Below are 17,018 nucleotides of genomic sequence, written 5' to 3'. Positions count from 1 at the left end.
CTAATGCTCATGGGCCTGATGAAGAATGTTTTGCAGCAGGAATTTGGGGCCTTATGCTGCAAAATGCCCCCTTTGGGTCTTTAATGGCCATTTTGGCTCTATATGTGGGGTGAAGGACTAATGACATAACTACAATGGTGGCAAGTCTGGGTGAGGCTGAGAGCTGACACCAGAGAGAAGGGTTTGTGCAGTTGCAAAACAAGCCTTGGGACCCCCTTAAAGGAAACAAACAAGCCCATGAGAGTTACCCACACCAAAATGTGGACAGACCTCTTGGGGGCAGGGGTAGATCAAGCCAAGATAGATAGCAAGCCTAATGTGTATTTATTAGAATTATGGCAGCAGCTTCAGGGAGATCAGAAGTTCATTGTCGTGAGTTGCAGGGTCACACCCAAAGAAGGAATTAAAGAGTCAAGAAGACAGATGAGAGCCATGCGCTCTAGGACCATTTGGTGTTTGTCGCCCTTTGGAGGGAGGATGCCCTTTTTGCCTTTGAATAGGATGAATGCCGAGGTACACATTTGCAAAAGACAAGTGGGGACCAAAGGCCACATATGGAGTTAGCTATACATTTGTCCTCAACAAATGTATAAGTACTAGCCCTGGTTGACACTGGAACTGAGTGTACGTACCTATATGGCAAGCCTGAAAAAATTCCAAGGCCCCATATTGTATGTAGGTAGATATGGTGGCCACACATTAAGGCCCAGGCTATAAAGTTATCTTTAGGAACTAGACAGTTGCCACCGAGAAAATATAAGGTTTATTTGTCCCCAATCCCAGAATATATTTTAGGAATATATGTACTCCAAGAGCTATGGTTACAAACTACAGTGGGGAATTTCACCTCCAGGTGTGCTTAATGAAAATAGTGGTGAGATGACATGCTAAACATGCCCCTGTACATCTACCCATTCCGTGACAGGTTACCACCAGAAAACAATATTGTCTCCCTGGAGGTAATGAGAAAATTATGGCGACCATAACCGAACTAAAAAAGGTGAGTAATATATGGGCAGCTCAGTGCCCCTGAAACTCACCTGTGTGGCTGGTATGAAAACCAGATGGCACCTGGCAAATAACAGCGGACTCTCATGAGCTAAATAAAGTTGTGTCTCCTTTGCATCCTGCTGTGCCCCTAGTAGCCGACTTTATGAATAGTTTGAGTCGTAAACTGGGTACCTATCATCTTGTGGCCAATTTAGGCAATACATTATTTTCAATTAACATAGCTCCTGAGAGTCAAGATCAGTTTGCATTTACCTTGGAAAGCCAACAGTGGACATTTGCCATTTTACTACAAGGATATCTACATAGTCCTATGCTATGTCATGGCCTGGTGGCCAAAGACCTGGCCAAATAGGATAAATCAATGGCAGTCCATAAATGTCATTATTATTGATACATTGATGACATTTTGTTAACGAGTGATTTTCTTCCAGATTTAAAAAAGGCTGTGTCCCTTTTGTTGACACATCTTAAATCATGTGGCTGGGCAATCAATGAAACCATGTTGCAAGAGCCTGGTTTATCAGTCAAGTTCTCGGGGGTTATCTGGTCAGGTAAGAAAAAGGTTATTCCCAAGGCTGTTATGGTAAATTACAGAAAGACCTTGTCCTGACTTCAATGAAACAGTTACAAGTGTTTTGGGGACTCCTATAGTATTGGAGAACATTTATTCCCCATTTATCACAGCTATTAAAATCATTATATGCCCTTATACAAAAGGGGGCAAAGTAGGACTGGACTACAGAGGCAGAACCTGCCTTTATGGCTTCCAAACACACTCACTGTCAAGGCAGCCCACTCCCCAGAGATGTTTGATCCTGCACACCCATGTGAGGTAGATGTACATGTCACCCAAGATGAGTTTGGATGAGGCTTGTGACAAAGGTCAGAGTGCTACAACAGCCAATAGGGTTTTGGTCCCAATTGTGAAAGGTTGCTGAGGTACGATACTCACTGGTAAAGAAATAGCTGACGGTTGCTCAGCCTTGTTGGTGACTGAAAGAGCAATGGCCATGGCTCCTGTTGTGGTACAGACCACTTACCCTATAACAGGATGGGTCAAGGATTGGGCAGTTACGTCATACAGTGGCATGGCCCAGAGCCCCATCCAGATAAGTGGAGAACATATCTGCAATAGTAGAGTATTTTGTCTACCAGCCCATTGCATGCAAAATTACAGGAAATTTTGGATCTGGTGTTACTGATGTGACATAGCCGATGGCAGTCCACCTGGAGGCAGAGCCCAAGGCTAGCCCCCATGGGGCAATTACTGATCCCAAAAGGTACATGGCATACAGATGGGTACAGTTGGGGCCAGCCATCCTCTTGGTTAACAGTGGCCATACAGCCAAAGATGGACACCATCTGATTTAAAATGGGAGTGGGACAAAGCAGTGAATGGGCTGAACCATGTGCTATGTGGATTGTAATTACCCATGAACCATCCCCACTGGTAATCTTTATTGACAGCTGGGTGGTATTTAGAGGGCTGACCATATAGATTACTACTTGGAAACTTAGTAACTGGACTGTGATAACATTGGCCTTTGTGGGGCCAAGTGTTATAGAAAGATTTGTGGGCACTGGGCCACCTTAAACAGGTTACCATCTACCATGTTATAGAACATCCCCTTGGCTTTGCTGGGAAATGATAAGGCTGACATTTTGGCACAAGTCTGGTGGCTAGAAGCAGCTCCATGGCAAGATGTCACCCATTTGTTACACTAGCACCTTTTACATGCCAGACAAAAAACTACGTGGGCCACCATACAGGTGTGAGGCTCGCCGGTAACAATAAAACAGGTACAGGAGTCCTATGAACAATGTGTGATATGCTCCAAGGAGCATCCTCAGTGGCATCCTATGTCTAATAGATAAGTAGTAAGAGGGTGAATGCCCCTTACACGTTGGCAATTAGACATAACTGGGCCTTTACCGTGCTCCAGTGGCCAAAACTATGTAGTTAACATGTTTGGACACTTCCACAGGTTTGTTGGCTGCATATCCTGCCCTGCACCCAGATCAAAGGGCTGTTCTTGCCACATTGGCCCATCTGTGTGCCACATACAGGTGCCCTCTACTGATAAAAAGTGACCAAAGCATCCATTTCACAGGCTCACAGGTGCAACAGTGGACAAAAAACATGGGTGTACAATGGATTTTCCATGAACCCTACAATCCCAAAACAATAGGAATAATTGAGCAGTACTATAGCCTTTTAAAACAGGGACTGCAAGAAACCTCTGCAACATCAACCCTTACCAGATAGACCCAGCAGCTATGGCATGTGTTTTGGATGTTAAATAAAAAAAGTAAAAAAGGTGGTCTGGCCCCTGGGGAGACATATATTACATCGAGCTGTGGCTCCAATCTAATTACAAATTCAGACTGCAGACATACTACTCATACTGCTCATGGACATGGCCCTGGACAATACAGGCACCCCATATGAAGTAGGGGGCCTTGCTTGCACCATGGGGACGCAGCCTAGAAGCTGAACTGCAAATTGTGCCAATTGTGATGGGGCAGTGGCTTCCACAAGTACAGATCATGTATCACCATGGTGTGGAGCACAAGGTTATACCAAAGGGGACATTTGTGCTAACCTTATGGCCAATAATGAGCTCATTACTGTTAAATATGGAGCTAAATGATGTTTCTCTGCTAGCAAAGAAGGTGTGGTATTCTAGGCCAAGATGGCCTTCTCTGCCTGCCATGGTACTATCTTCAGACATAAAATTGGCATGTGTCTTGCCAGAAGGGCAGGATTTGCCAAATCTTGTACTGCTGATTTCCCTGTCTTTCCACCCTTAGGTTGGTGTGCACCAACACACTATCAGTTTGGGCTCACACGTATGTGTTGTGAATCTCTTGGTCTGTTGGGTGTGTACTGAATTGCCCACTGGCATGTCTTTGTGGATACTATGGGAAGTTAGATTAGCCATGGTAGAGACCTGGACCTGGCTACAAAACTGGAACATTGGCAATGTCACCTCACAGTGGAATGACATGAAGGCCAAGGTGTTTGTTCTACTGCGGGAGCAAGCGAATCAATGCCCTTGGCTTGGGTACTCTGTATGGAATGGGTTGGGATGACTTACCGCCAAAACTGTTGAGTTGACTATAAAAAGCCCTTATTGTATTGAAAAACAAGGCATGGGAATAGTAATGGGATGAGTCTGCAAAGCCCTTTGTATAAATGAGCCAACTTGGGAGGTTATGAGAAGAAATAATTTGACCTGTGGAAATAAACAGAACCCCTGCTTCTCCTGCCCCCTCTGGAGTAGCCTCTGGGTCTGTGCTCATTACAGCTGGTTGTACTTACCAGGCAATTGGATAGGCTGATCCACCTGCAGGAGTGACCTAGTAATTGGGGAGCATTCAGAGGCCAACACCAGGTAAAGCGAACCCCATGGTGGTATTACCTGCTAGCTCTTTGCACCACAAAGAGCCACCATTGTGACAGAAGCAGAGGTAACTGCCCTAACCTTGCATAGGGCCCAGGCGTCTAAGGCTACACGCAAGGCCATAGGGCTCCTTAATGATGAAGTATATCAATTATGGAAAGTGGCCTTATAGACTAGAATGGCCCTGGGTATGTTAACAGCATCAGAAGGTGGGGTATGCACTATGATTGACTTGGAATGCTATGTGTGTATACCAGATGACCACTCCAATATTAGCTGAGCCTTGAATGCCTTAGCTACAAAAACATTAGCTACTGGAACACTAATGGGAGATGCTTTTACAGGAATGGTGGGCCTCTCTAAATGCCAGCTGACAGAGCACTGCTTTGATCACCTTAGAGGGAATAGCATGTTTCCTGGTAGTATGTTATACTGTTTATTGCTGCTGCAGCCTATGGATACAATGCTCCTCACTCCCCACCAAGGGACCTCAGGGAAGAATTGATGCATAAATTGTAAGGTGAAAAGCCCTGAGAGGGTTGGAGTGTGGGGAAAATGGAGTAACTCAAGCTCTTTCTTCCTAGCTGCCATGTCGTTCTGGTGAGGAATGAAGCAGCAACTACTATATGATAGTTGTTATATGTGTGCATGAGCAGTGGAATAGGATGACAACCACTTCTTATGTTAACATTTTGGCAAATTGTCTGCTTTGTTCTATACCCAGTGTAAAAGGCAAATGAGACTTTCAGCGCTCCTGCTGCTGCATGTGAAGCCAATAAAGGGATGTCTGACCTACCCCCGGTGCCTCAGCTCTTCTTCAGGTTGCCTGAATCCAGACTGATACTGCCTAATCTTGAGAGTCTGCAGAACAGGTGAGCTTTGGGGAGTGCTAGAATCATGTGGATGATGGGTGTTTCCCCTGATGTGTCTTTCAGCAACCTAGTATCAATGAGTAACCACTCTTTCTGCCTGTGCTGCTAGGGAAGGGAAGCACCTTCCTGGATCAGGTTTTGTTGTAGGATGGAATGTGGAGGCAGCAGTGTCTGCCAGTTGGTAGAAGACTGAGATCCAGAACTGGCTAACCAGGTAAAGCTGGTAGTGGAGTAGGTGCCATGTGTGGGGTAGGGGATGGAGTGTACGAGTCTAGTTTCTACCATCGCTGATGCTCTGGGCACAATGACCCACTGCTTCTATTGACTGTGCATATCCCCATTACGTCCCCGCTGTACTTTCCATTTATAAGTTTTTTGCCCAGAGGAAACAGGCTTTGTTTGTTTGAAATTTCAAAGGCAAAAAGTAGTTAATTCATATAGTATGAATTTTAGATCTTTAGAATTCAAAATAATATATGCCAAAAGTCACACATACCTTTATAGTCATTGATACTATGTTTATGGTGTTTCTTGTTGTCTGTCTTGGGCAATGTTTCATACACACTTGAAAATAATTTTTTGTATATTGTTGGAGAGAATGTTTTATAAATTTGAATTAGGTCATATTCTTGATAGTGTTGTACACGTCTGTAATTTTATGTAAATTATTTTGTCAATGTTTTCAATTACCCTGAGGGTAATATTGACATTTCTAAGTGTAAATGTGGACTAGTCTTTCCATTCTGTCAACCTACTCTGTGTTAATTTTAAACTCTGTTATTAAGCACGTTTAAACTTTAAGTTTTTTAAATACCATTTTAACGACTCACTCCCTTGATCATCATGAAATGTCCCTTTTTGTTAATATCCTTTACACTGAAGTTTAATTCCTATAACCATTTCTTCTATCTTGTAATTAATAGATCAGTATTTTCATGCTGTATTTCTTTTTTTGGTCTTTTATCTTTTTAGGGCCACACCCGTGGTGTATGGAGGTTCCCAGGCTAGGGGTCCAACCAGAACTGCAACCACTGGCCTACACCACAGCCACAGCAATGCCAGATCCGAGCCGAGTCTGCAGCCTACACCACAGCTCATGGCAACATCGTATCCTTAAACCACTGACTGAGGCCAGGGATTGAACCTGAAACCTGATGGTTCCTAGTTGGATTCATCTCCGCTGTGCCACGAGGGGAACTCCTCATGCTGTATATTTTTGATCTTTTTATTTTTAAAAGAATCTTTGCCTTTAAAATTAGTGTGCTTTTTGTTTACCACATGCATTTAGGACCATATATTTACAGACCATTTACATTAACAGCATCATTTAAATGTTGAAATGTTGGTTTTAAGCCTACTGTCTTATTTATTTTATTTTTGACCACATTTTCCTTTATTGGTTTCCTTCCTTTCCTGTTTCCTCTTTAATTGTGTGTTTTTAGAATTTATTTCCTCCATTGCATTATTTTTATCTCATCATTTATCATTTTAGGCTTTACAATATTCATCTTGAATTTATCACAGTTTGCCATCAAGTAAGAATGTACCACTTGTAATATTCTAAAATTTCCTTTGTCCAATTTTTAATTCATTTTACTCTCATATATCTTATAAACAAATTATTGTTGTTATTGTTATCATTTTAGTATTATCATTATTCCCTTTTCCTTAGGGACAGTTGCATGTATATCAGATTGATTGGTATTGTCTCACATTTTACTGAGGATGTGTTAATTTATTTTCATTCCTTTTTGTGTGTGCTTTAATTTGGATAGTCTTTATTGACTGGGGTAAAGTTCAATAATTTTTCTTTCACAGTTTCTATACTACTGCTATGTCCTTGCAGTGAAATGGTTCATTTAAGTTTGTATTTTTGAGCATCAAGATTTCTATCTTTTATATATATAGCTTCTATTCCTCTATTGTGCTCCTTATTACATTTACTTGTGTTTTTATTTTTAATTGAAGTGTAGTTGACTTACAACATTATATTAGTTTCACGTGCACAACATAGCAGTTCAGTTTTTTATAGAATATATTCTATTTAAAGTTACTACAAAATAATGGCTATATTTCCCTGTGCTTTACAAATATATTCTTGTTGCTTATTTAATTTATTTTGTACATATTATACATAGTTGTTTGTATCTCTTAATCCCATTCTGCTGTCTTGCCCCTCCTCCTTCCCTCACCTCACTGGTAATCATTAGTTTCCTATATCTGTGGGTGTCTTTCTGTTTTTTTATATATATTTGTGAATAAAATTGGTAGTTTGTGTATTTCTAGGAATTTGTACATTTCATTTATTTTTCTAATTTGTTGGCTTACAAACTATGTTGACATAGTTCTCTTACAATCCTCTATTTCTGTAAATTTGATTGCAATCTGTAAATTTCTGATTTTAGTAATTTGAGTCTTCTCTCTTGTAGTTAATCTAGCTAAATATTAAAAAATTCAGGTACTGCTTTAAAAAGTGCTTCTGGTTTTATTGATTTTTTTATTTTTTTAACTCGATTTTTATTACATTTATAGTTTGATTTTTTTCTATTGTTTTTCTGTTCCCTGTTTTATCTCACAATAATTTTCGTTATTTCTTCCCTTCTGCTAGGTTTGAGTTAGTTTGCTCTTAATTTTCTGGTTACTTAAGCTGTAAAGTTAGGTTATTGATTTGAGATTTTTCTTCCTTCTTAATGTAGGCATTTAAAGCTATAAGTATTATTCTGAGCATTGATTTTGATGCATCCCGTAAGTTTTGGTGTGTTGTGCTTTTGTTTTCATTTCTTGCAGAATGTTTTATAATTCCTCTTATGTTTAATTCTTTGATCAATTTGTTATTTGAGAGTTTGATTTCCATATATTTTTAAATTTTCTTCTGTTATTACTCGCTAGTTCCAATCAATTGTGGTCAGAGAAAATGCTGTGTATGACTCCACTGCCTTTAATTTTGTTGAGATTTGTTTTCAGTTTTAACTATGAAACATATGAAACGTTTGAGTTTTATATCACTGAAAAAGTTCCATGTACATTTTTGTCTTAGCGCCACACTGGCAGCATATGGAGGTTCTCAGGCTAGGGGTCTAAGCAGAGCTGCAGCTGCTGGCCTACTCCACAGCCACAGCAATGCCAGATCTAAGCCAGGTCTGCGACTTACACCACAGCTCATGGCAACACTGTATCCTCAACCCACTGAACAAGCCAGGGATCGAACCTGCGTCCTCATGGATACTAGTCAGATTTGTGTCCTCTGAGACATGATGAGAACTTCCCCCATGTACATTTTTGAAGAACATATATTCTGATGTTTGGGGGGTAAGAGGGAGTACATTTATAAATCCATTAGGTCTAGTTGATATATAGTGTTGGTCAAGTCCTCTATTTACTTAGTGATCTTCTGTCTAGTTCTTATATCCATTATTGAAAGTGGGTATTGAATTATCCAAATAGTATTGTTGAATTTTATATTTCTCCATTCAATTTTGTAAATTTAACTTCATATATATTGATAGGCTTTGTTATTGAGTGCATATAGCTTATAATTATTTTATCATCTTCATGGATCAACTTTTTATCAATATATAATTTCATTTTTGTCTCTTGTAACAATTTTTATCTCAATGTCTGTTTTCTATTTTGTCTGATACTAGTAAAGATACCACAGCTCTCTTTTAGTTACTATTTCCATTGACTGTCTCTTTGCATTCTTTACCTTCAATCTATATGTGCTTTTATATCTAAAGTGAGACTCTTATAGACAGTATATACTTGGACCTTGTTTCTTTAGCTATTTACTGATCTCTAACTTTCATAGGATGTTTTTGATCCATTCACATTAAAATAATTAGTGGTAAGGAAGGACTACATCTACCATTTTGCTATTTATTTTCTATTTATCTTGTATATTTTTGTTCATTAATTGCTCCATTACTGCCTTCTTTTGTGTTCAGCTGATATTTCCAGTATACTGTTTTGATTTTCTTTTCATTTAATTTTCTATATATTTCATAGGTACATTGGTTACTCTGGGGATTACATTTAACATTTTTAATTTATAACAATCCAGTTTGTATTAATGCCAATTTAGCTGCAGTAATATACAAAACTCTGCTCCTATACAGCTTTTCCCTCTTCCTGTTGTTTTTGCCACAAATTAAATCTTTATACAGTGTGTTCCTATTCAGATTTATAATATTGTTTTATGGGTTTGCATTTTAAATCATATAGGAAAAATAAAGTGATCTTACAAACCAAAAATATAATAACACTGGCTTTTATATTTACCTGTAAATTTACCTCTATTAGAGTTTTTATTTCTTCCTGTGGCTTTAAGTTAATGTCTGGTCTCCTTTCATTCAAGCTTGATGAATTCCCTTTAGGATTTCTTGAAAGACAGATCTACTAGAAACAAACTCCTTCAGCTTTTGTTTATATGGAAATGTCATAATATCTCTTAATTTTTGAAGGATAAATTTTCCATATCTATAATTGTTGGTTGGCAGGGTTGCTGTTATTGTTTTTATTTTGAAACTTTAAAATGCCATCCTACTGCTTTGTTGCTTCCATATTTTTTGATGAGAAATTGGTTGTTAATATTATTGAGGATCCCTTATCTATGAGTCTCTTCTTTCTTGCTGATTTCAAGATTTTCTTCTTTGTCTTTCAACTGTTTGACTATAATGTGTCTCAGTGTGAATATCTTTGTATTTATCTTTTGAGGTTTTTGAGCTTCTTGAATGTATAGATTTATGTATAGATTCAATGTGGAAGGTTTTAGCCATTATTTCCTTAAATAATCTTTCTAGCCCTTGCTTCTACTATCATCCTGCAAATACCATTACATGCATATTGCTGTGCTTGATGGTGTCCCACAAATACCTTTAGGTTCTATTTTTTTTCATTCTTTTTCTTTTCTGCTCCTTGGACTACATCTTGTTTGGTCTCTCTTCAAGTTCAGTGATTCTTTCTTCTGCCCGATCAAATGTCTGTTGGCACAATCTAGTGAATTTCTTTATATTAGTTATTGTACACTTCAACTCCAGAATCCCCATTTGGTTCTCTTTTATATCTCGTTATTGATATTGTCTTTTTCCTTATACATGCTTTCCGTGATTTCTTACAGTTCTTTGAACATATTTATTAGAATAGCTGATTAAATATTTGTCTAGTAAGTGCAGTGGCTGGCTTCCTCAGGTATAGTTTCTATTTTTTTTTCCTTGAGAATGGGCCAAAGTTTGTTTCATTGAATATCTCATTATTTTTTAAAAATGTAATTATTAACATGATAGTGTGTTAACTTCGTAAATCATATTATTCTGTCTGGTGTTTGTTGTTGCTGCTTTTTGTGCATTATATGTTTGTTTAGTGGCTGTTTTAAGTTATTTTTGTCAAGACAGTGTGTTAGGTTTCTCCAAAGAAACAGAACCAATAGGATGTACACATATTTTATTACAAATTTTAAAGCTTCATATTCTCCTGCCTCCTCAACATCTCCACAGATACACTGCCTAGGTAACAAGGTGCACCAGTGTGTAACTGTCCCATGCCACAAGTTCCTTTTTATGTCCTCCCCTGATTGTGATATAGTGTCATTCAAATAGACCAGTAAATTTCTTTTGTGACTATTACTTGTTTCCCCCATCTTGACCCTCAATAGAAGCACCTTTCCGTGGGTCCCCATTCTTTTTCTTAGCTCCCCAACTGCTTGGTTGAGTGCATTCCCTCAGTGCCTCCCCATTATCCCCCCTCATGGCATGCAGTGATTTTTGTCACTCTAATACCTATGAGTATGATGAACTATGTTTTCTTGCATTTCTCCTGTGTCCCCAATTGTGGCTATACCTGACTGGTCTTCTCATAAAAGAGTACCATATGTACTGCCTTCCCTGCACGAACAATCTGAACCAGGAATACAGACTTTCATCCCATGACCATGTCTAAGCTAGGGAGTGGGGAATGGTAGCAGATTAGTTAAAATGCCAAAATGCTCTCTTATTGAGATTAGTAGCTTCTTCCTTTTAAAAAAAATAATGGTCATATCCACCACATATGGAAGTTCCAGGGCCAGGGATTGAATCTGAGCTACAGATGTGACAACACTAGATCCATAACACGCTGCACCAGGCTGGGGATCAAACCTGCGCCATTGCAGAGACACATCAGGTCCTTAATTGCTGCACCACAGAGGCAACTCTGATACTTTTTTTAATTTAGCATTTTTCTTTACTGTTGTAAGCTTTTAGTTAGAATCTAGAGTTTGAAATGGTTGATTCTGAAAGTTTCTACCAGTTTAATTGTTGCTTTAGTGAATGAAAAATGAAAGCTGTAGAAGTTTTTCCACTTAGAACTCCATGATAGTTATTTTTATTTTTACTCAACTGTATTCTCTGATTTAGTGGAAACTTAAACTTAAGAACTGGGCATTTTCCCCAGAATTGCCAAAGGAATTCTGAGGAACAAAAACCAAGTAGAAGGCATAACTCTCCCAGACTTCAGGTACTATTACAAAGCCACAGTCATCAAGACAGTGTGGTACTGGTACCAAAACAGACAGGGAGTCCAATGGAACAGAATAGAGAACCCAGAAATTAACCCGGATACCTGTGGTCACTTAGTCTTTGACAAAGGAGGCAAGAACATAAAATGGGAAAAAGACAGTCTTTTCCGCAAGTGGTGTAAATCAGTGAAAGCAGAACACACCCTCACACCACACACAAAAATAAACTCAAAATGGCTTAAAGACTTAAACATAAGACAAGACACCATCCAACTCCTGGAAGAGAACACAGGCAAAACATTCTCTGACATCACCTTACAAATGTTTTCTCAGGTCAGTCTCCCAAGGCAACAGAAATAAGAGCAAAAACAAACCAGTGGGACCTAATCAAACTGACAAGCTTATGCACAGCAAAGGGAACCAAAAAGAAACCAAAAGGACACCTTACAGAATGGGAGAAAATAGTTTCCAATGATGCAACAGACAAGGGGTTAATCTCTAGAATATATAAGCAACTTATACAACTCAACAGCAAAAAAGCCAGCAACCCAATGGAAAAATGAGCAAAAGACCTGAATAGACATTTTTCCAAGGAAGATGTATAGATGGCCAACAAGCACATGAAAAAATGCTCAACATCCCTGATTATTAGAGAAATGCAACTCAAAACTACCATGAGATACCACCTCTTACCAGTCAGAATGGCCATCATTAAGAAGTCCACAAATAACAGATGTTGGAGGGGGTGTAGAGAAAAGGGAACCCTCCTGCACTGTTGGTGGGAATGGAAGCTGGTACAACCACTATGGAATACAGCATGGAGGTACCTTAAAAATCTATACATAGAACTACCATATGACCCAGCAACCCCACTCTTGGGTATATATTCGGACAAAACTTTGCTTAAAAAAGGCATGTGCACCTGCATGGTCATTGCAGCAGTATTCCCAATAGCCAAGACATGGAAACAACCCAAATGTCCATCAACAGATGATTGGATTAGGAAGAGGTGGTATAGATACACAATGGAATACTACTCAACCATAAAAAAGAATGGCATAATGCCATTTGTAGCAACATGGGTGGAACTAGAGACTCTCGTACTGAGTGAAGTAAGTCATAAGGAGAAAGACAAATACCATATGATTATCACTTATATCTGGAATCTAACATAAGGCACAAATGAACCTTTCCACAGAAAAGAAAATCATGGACTTGGAGAATACACCTGTGGTTGCCAAGGGGGAAGGGGAGGGACTGGGGTGGATGGGGAGATTGGGATTAATGGATGCAAACTGTTGCCTTTGGAATGGATTAGCAATGAGATCTTGCTGTGTAGCACTGGGAACTATGTCTAGTCACTTATGATGGAGCATGATAGTGTTAGATAAAAGAATGTGTATAGGTATGTGTAACTGGGTCACCATGCTGTACAGTAGAAAAAAAAATTGTATTGGGGAAATAACAATTAGAAAAACGAACTGGTCGTTTTTTTTTCACTCAATTCAGACTATTCAGATTTTAGAGCACTTTATCTGCACATCTACATTCTCTTTCTTACTTGGCCTTGCTTATTCAAGCTGTTTCAGTTTCTATGAATTACAGTTTCTTCTCTCTTTGCTCAATGAAACTTTGTCCTTTGCTAAGGTTTGCCTTCTCCCAGCCAGAGTCAAACAAATGACTTAAAGCAGAAAATCAGGAAAATAGTAGGGGTCATCTCATTTGTTTTGATTTTTTCATGGATTGCAATCATGCACTGTCTATTTTCCAACGCCTGAAAATATTTTCTTCTTAAATTTTTTTGTTCAGTTTTCTAGTTATTCATAGTATGATAATGATTCAGGTGCAAGTTAATCATGGTCTCAAGTGGAAGTCTCTGGTATGTTATACAAGATCACTTAAAATTTGTTCCATTTTAAATAATCATTTTAAAGCAGAGACTGCAGACTCTTCATTTTGACCTTCAAGGTATCTAAAATCAAAACATTGTATTATTTTACATATAAACGGCAAATTATATCAATGGGCCCTGAGTTATAAAAGGTCATGATTTGAAGGCAAACATAAAGATGTAATAATGTATATACACAGTTTTAGCCAACAATTCCAAATTCACCTGGAAAGATTTATTTCCATGGTAGGATACTTCTAATAGGATTTTGAGCTTTCAGCAATGCATAAATATTATTTAGTATGAAAATTTGTTTTTATGCTGTTGGATTACATTTGAAAATTTTAATTATTCAAAAATCTTTAGATTCGTCTTCAGATTCGTTTCCACTGTGCCGCAATGGGAACTCCCATAGTAATTATTATAAAGTGCCAGTATGACTGTCGCAGAAGCAGACCAGTATTGGTATTCATGGTGCTTCATTACCCATACTGTGGTTTGTCAATGTCATTAAAAATATGTTTTAATTATCATTGGTATCAGATGAGCATTTTAAAAATAAAAGAGCATATCAGAAGATGTTTTAAGATTTTTAAAATGCATCTTAACTTTCAAGGACTACCTCCTTTCTTCCATCTTTCATTCATGCAACATATATTTATTGAGTAAAAACTCTAAGTCAGGCATTTTTCTAGGTGTCAAGGATACAACAGCAAAGAAAATCTATCCTCTGCATATATATACATTTTTAGCAAAGAAACAGATGATATACAAATGATACATTATAAAAATGTTAACTGCTAAGAAAAATAAAGCAGAGTAACAAATATAATGTGACTATACTTATGGGACATCCATATTATACTACAAATGTGGGTCATGTTTGCAATTCAGTTTTCAACTAAAATTTCATTTGCTGCAATTGATTTCTCCTTATCTATTTAATACAGTTGTTGTTTCCTGTTAGTAAGACACAATGTGCTTGGATTTCATAAGTATCTGTGGATTGTTTATATGTTACATTTTCTTCCAGAGTCTTCCTTAATATGTCTTACAAAAGTATGTATCTCAGAATCACAAAAAAACATTTAGGCAGTGAATATTTTTTTTTGTCTTACACACAATTCCAAGTTGGAATCTTACTAATATATTTGCACATAACTTGTTCCCTCATAAACAAACTGTCTTTGCTTTAAGGAAGAGTTGTCAAATTGCTAAGTAAATACTTCAATAATGAGGAAGGGAGGAAGGGAAGAAGGAGTGGATAAAGGAATTAATTTATTAAGCATTTTTATGCATATGAATTCCACATATAAGAAAGAATACAAATCCCTGTGAAGCAGGAAATCTGACCAAAAGAATGACTATATGAGACTGGTCAGAGGTAGGAGCCATAGTCCTTCAGGGTTTAAATAGGGTATCCAGGAGCATGCAGGTCCCATAAATACTGCTTTTAACCTAAAAAGTGAAATAGTGGTATATAATAGCAATAGCAGTTAGACAAGACCAGTTACAGCAGATCACAAGGAATATCTGAAAGAAATTATATAATACACATATACCATATAAGCTGATATTTAAAGGATATTTAGGATTTTGAAAAATAGAGAAAGGGAGTTTACTCTATTAGGAGAAAAAGGTAACATCATCACAACAAATTCCTCTCCATTAAAAGAGAGGTTCTTAACTTTAGTGTGCATGAGTATCAAAATCCTTTGAAGGGCTTGTTATATCACATACTGTTAGTCCCAGCAGCAGATTCTTTGACTCAATAGATCTTGAAGAGGCCTGAGAATTTATATTTCTAACAAATCCCAGGTGGTATTAATGTTGCTTATCTGTGGGTCTTACTTTGAGAACCATTGTAATAAAATTATGAGTGGTTGTGATATAATAGAAGTATTAGCTAATGCTACAATGGCAATCGTATTGCAGTGTAAATGCATCAAATCAATATGTATGCCTTAAACTTATACAATGTTATGTGTCAATTAGACAAGCGTATGAGAAAGAGATGAACAATGATGATATATCTTTCCTTGACTACTTCTAGTCTTTTTTAATTGAATTATAATTGATTTACAATGTTGTGCCAGTTTCTGCTGTATAGCAGAATTATCCAGTTTTATATATACATATATACATTTATATATACATATATATTTCCTGTCTTATCTTCCATCATGATCTATCCAAAGAGGTTGTATATATTCCCTGTGCTATACAGTATGACTTCTTTGCTTATCCATTCTAAATGTCATAGTTGTATCTACTAACCTCAGACTCCCAGTCCATCCCTCTCCCTCCCTCCTCCTCCTTGGCAACCACAAGTCTGTTCTCTACATCTGTGAGTCTGTTTCTGTTCTGTAGATAGGTTCATTTGTGCCACATTTTAGATTCCACATATAATTCATAGTATATGGTATTGTCTTTCTCTGTGACTTATTTCACTTAGTAATCTCTTGTTGTATCCATGTTACTGAAAATGGCATCATTTCATTTTTTTACGGCTGAGTGGCATTCCATTGTATTATATGTACCACATATTCTTAGTCCATTCATTCATCTCTATGGGGTGTCCAGTAGGCACATGAAAAAATGTTCAGCTTCACTAATTATTAGAGAAATACATATCAAAACTACAATGAGGTACCACCTCATGCTGGTCAGAATGGCCATCATTAATAAGTCTACAAATAACAAGTGCTGGACAGGGTATGGAGAAAAGAGAACCCTCTTACACTGTTGGTGGGAATGTAACTTTGTACAACCACTATGGAAAACAGAATAGTGGTCCCTCAGAAAACCAAATGTAGAATTTCCGTATGATCTAGCAATTTCACTCCTGGGCATATATATGGAAAAAACTAAAATTCAGAAAGATACATGCACCCATGTGTTCATTCACAATAGTGAAGACATGGAAACAACCTAAATGTCTAGTCTTCTTTTATATGAGAAAGATTAACTCCTAACATTTTTAGTCAATTTTTATTGATTTTTTCTTTTTCTTTTTTTTTCTTCCAGTTGCATTGAGATGTAGTCAACATACAAGCAGTGTGTAAGTTTAAGGTATACAACATAATGATTTGATTTCACTTATAAACATCATGAAATGATTACCACAATAAGTTTAGTGAATGTCCATCATTTCATTTATAATTACAAAATTAGGAGTTCCCATCGTGGTGCAGTGGTTAACGAATCCAACTAGGAACCATAAGGTTGAGGGTTCGATCCCTGCCCTTGCTCAGTGGGTTAACTGTCCGGCGTTGCCATGAGCTGTGGTGTAGGTCGCAGACGCAGCTTGGATCCCACGTTGCTGTGGCTCTGGCATAGGCCGGCGGCTA

At 37.9% G+C, this 17,018-nt stretch overlaps 1 long non-coding RNA gene across 2 annotated transcripts in view; it reads left to right on the top strand.

The window, feature by feature from the left end:
• LOC102165678 overlaps positions 1-16,783 on the top strand; it is a 93,135-nt gene extending 76,352 nt beyond the window's left edge. The window contains exons 2-4 of one of the 2 annotated variants that reach the window (XR_309283.3): positions 926-1,000; positions 5,140-5,287; positions 16,696-16,783. This is a non-coding gene — a long non-coding RNA (uncharacterized LOC102165678). The remainder of the gene's footprint in view (positions 1-925; positions 1,001-5,139; positions 5,288-16,695) is intronic. The other variant, XR_002340729.1, reaches the window with a different exon arrangement.

This window comes from Sus scrofa, chromosome X (assembly GCF_000003025.6).
Source record: "Sus scrofa isolate TJ Tabasco breed Duroc chromosome X, Sscrofa11.1, whole genome shotgun sequence".
Classification (NCBI taxonomy): domain Eukaryota; kingdom Metazoa; phylum Chordata; class Mammalia; order Artiodactyla; family Suidae; genus Sus; species Sus scrofa.
The sequence above is the reverse complement of the archived record's forward strand: the minus strand, read 5'-3'. Positions and strand labels throughout refer to the sequence as shown.